We start from the raw sequence: 3,228 nt of genomic DNA, 5'->3' as shown, positions 1-3,228 counted from the left end.
TAAAAGGAAGACAATGACAAGAAGGGAAACAGAGTCCCCACAGCACCACCACTGCCCTCAATCCCCTCTTTCCTTCTCCTCACTGGGAGGGAAAATGGGCTGAGCCCGGGGAGCTCTACTGGGAGGGGCGGAAATGAGAGGCACGTTCACAGTTCTGGGGCGATCGGGGACCACGCGTGAGGGCTGACAGGCACCTCACCTCTACTCCCAGTTAGAGCTCCCACCTGGGCACTGCAAAGCCCATGGTGGCAACATCGATGCTTTTGTTGGTTAAACATTGCTCTTTGCGAGCTCCTCTGGCAACAAAAATACTTGAGAGGTAGAAATATTAAATCCTTCAAGACCGGTAAACAGCGAAAGGTCAGATCAGGATCCAGAGAGCCCGAGAGGGTAAATCCAGGCAAGATCCCCACGCCTTAGAGAGCCTGCCCGTCAGGATCACTACCCCATGAAGCACTTTTTAAAAAAGTGTTTTGTTTTTGTCTTTTTGTTCAAGTAAGAAGACTGTATTTAACTTTTTGTTTGGCAATGACTGTGGATTTATAGCAGGTTGCAAAGATACTTTAGAGAAATCCTTGTACCCTCCACCCAGTGTCCCCCAGTGGTTGCATTTTCCATAACCGTAGTTTGAGATCAGCAGCAGGAAATGGACACGGGTACTGTATGTGCACGGTTTCCTGTCCTTTTATCACCCCTGTGAGATTTGTGGAAGCCCCACACCGCCCCCAAGGTGCAGTGCTGCCAGTTACCACAAAGCTCCCCCCTTTGTAGTCACCCCCACCCAGGAGACTTCTCTGAAAGAATGGAAATCCTGAGAGAGGGACCTGGGACCGGAAATGGGTCCTCAGGCCAAAGGATGGCGGTGAGATTTCAATGCTGTGTGGAGAAAAGGCAAGCACATCCGCTCCAGTCTGCTCTGGGAAAGACACCTGGTTTCAGCTAGGCTGTCCTGAGTCACCCCGACAGGGATCCCCGGACCTCTGTGCTTCCTCCCTTCCCCCTGCGCTAGGGGTGTAGTTTGGGGAGGTGCTTCGAAATGCCCTGACATCCTGAGTCTGGAATGAAACATGGGGGTGACCAGGGGAGACCTTGGGTTCAGTGGATTGAGCCACCACCTAGTGCCCACATTGCCTTGTCCAGCAGACCTGTGCCCCATGACTCCTTTAGCCACTAGACAGGAGGGTTCCTCCATTTGCACTTTCTGCTCTGAGCTGAAAAATGTGAGGGCAGACCTGCTGCATGACATGCTGGAGGTGAAAGATGAAAAGGTAAGACAGGGTCCTAGAATCAGATGGAAGAGACCTGCCCTGTTTCCCGGGAAGCTGTCAGTATTATGACACAGAAAGGCTTAAAGAGAACCAAGTCTGATGAAGGAGACAGGCTCAGCTCTTTGGAGGCTCAGAGTCTAGGGGCAGTGACAAGAGACAGTTCTACAAAAGGGCATGACAAAGAAAAGACCCCAGATGTGTGGTGAATCCAGAGTGCTGGGGGATGCAAGGAAGGCTTCCTGTAGGAGGTGGCCCTGAAGCTGGCACAAGTATGATCTGCTATAGATGCTCAAAAAAAGATGATGATGGAATGGTGCAGGGGAAGAAGTACCCAGGTATGACCAGGGCAAGGGGTTCAGGGTGAGGGCAGGTCGGGGGACACAGTGAGGAAGAGATGTGAGGAGAGGGCTTCCTGCCAGAAAGTACAGGTGGTGGGGAGACCAGGAAGAGATGTGGTCTGGAGCAGGGGGCTGTGAGAGCACAAGGTGGTTTAGGGTGCCTCCCAGATCTGGAAGAGCTCCAGGACCGGAGGCTGGCTTCCCTGTTTACAGTCAACTCGGTGAGGAGAGGAGGGGAGTGGCGAGGGGCGGGGTGGCCACAGGGGCAGTCCGATCAGCTTTCTCCAGCTCCAGCCAGACCTGAAACGTTGTGCTCGCCACAGCAGGCTCAGGTCCTCTGCTCCCAGCCTGGTGCTTCGCCATGGCCACAAGGGTAGACAGTAGGCCCGGGGGGCTCCCTGGCAGTGGCTGTGACCTGGGCACAGCCCGAGAACACATGCAAGCGGTCACTCGAAACTACATCACCCATCCCCGCGTCAGTGAGTACAACCCCCGCAGTGGGTGAGGGTGGGGGGTGGCTGATGGGTGCCTCTGCTTCTTAGCCCAGGGAAAGAGGAGGATCTGAGATGAGGAAGATCTAGGGGGCTCTCAGTCCAGCAGAGTGACACGATGGACCGCCCGGACAAGGGGCCACCTCTGCAGATGGAGGGATGGGGTCCCCAGCCCAGGCTACCCCAGAGGAGAAGGCAGGGGAGTTCCTTGCAGGGACCTCTCGGTCATCACCCTTACCCTGCACTGAGACCCCAAGTCCAGAGAGAGCTTCCCACTGCCCCAAGAGTGCGTGTTTGTGGTACGTACTCTGTGTGGATCGGTGTGTGTTGGGGGTGTGTGTGCGTGTGCACCAGAACACTCAGCACTAGGAAATGTATGATCAGGTGTTCTCAGGGAATGTGTGTGGCAAGGTGGACTACGTGTGCGTTCTCAGGATGGGGACGTACATGCCACTGCATGCCATGTCAGTGGGTACATGTCTGCATGCCTGTTGAGGAAGGTGTCTATGTCTGGAACCCAGGGGAAGGCGTGTGCCTGGATCCGTGCTCCCACCTTCACTTGGGTGAGGATAGGTGTAAATATGTGTGTGACAGCTTGCGTGTGTGTATATCAGAATGAGGACATGTGTGACAGTATATGTGTACGCTTGCACACTCACGGTGAGTGTGTGGGTCCGTGCGCGAGCTGCGTGCTCATGGGGAGAATGTGGGTGTGTGGTCAGTGATGTCCTATGTCTGTGCACGCACAGCTGGGGGAGGGTGAGTGCCTGGCACGGGGAGCGGAGTAGACCCTTGCAGGATTCTGAGGGGGCCATCCCGAGGGGTGTCCAGATGTCTGGGGCACAGAAACCAGTAAGGCTCTGAGGACCGAAGGGAGTACCCCCTCCGTCTCTCCTTGCCAAGGTCATTCTCCAATTCTCGAATTCTCAGGCCGTCCAGCTCACTGGAGTAAACTGGCCTGGCTGGCACCAGCCACGCAGCGCCAGAGGCCCGGTACGGGAGGGTGTGTGGGGAGAGAAGCTGGCCCCGCACAGCCACCCTGCCCTCCGCCCTCCGTCTGTAGTTACCCGGGAGCGTGGGGGGAGGAGCCACCTGACCAGGCAGCCGGGAGAGCTGGGTCTGCATTCAATG

This window comes from Ursus maritimus, unplaced genomic scaffold (genome assembly GCF_017311325.1).
Source record: "Ursus maritimus isolate PB19 unplaced genomic scaffold, ASM1731132v1 scaffold_6, whole genome shotgun sequence".
Classification (NCBI taxonomy): Eukaryota; Metazoa; Chordata; class Mammalia; order Carnivora; family Ursidae; genus Ursus; species Ursus maritimus.
This window is presented reverse-complemented; position numbering follows the sequence as displayed.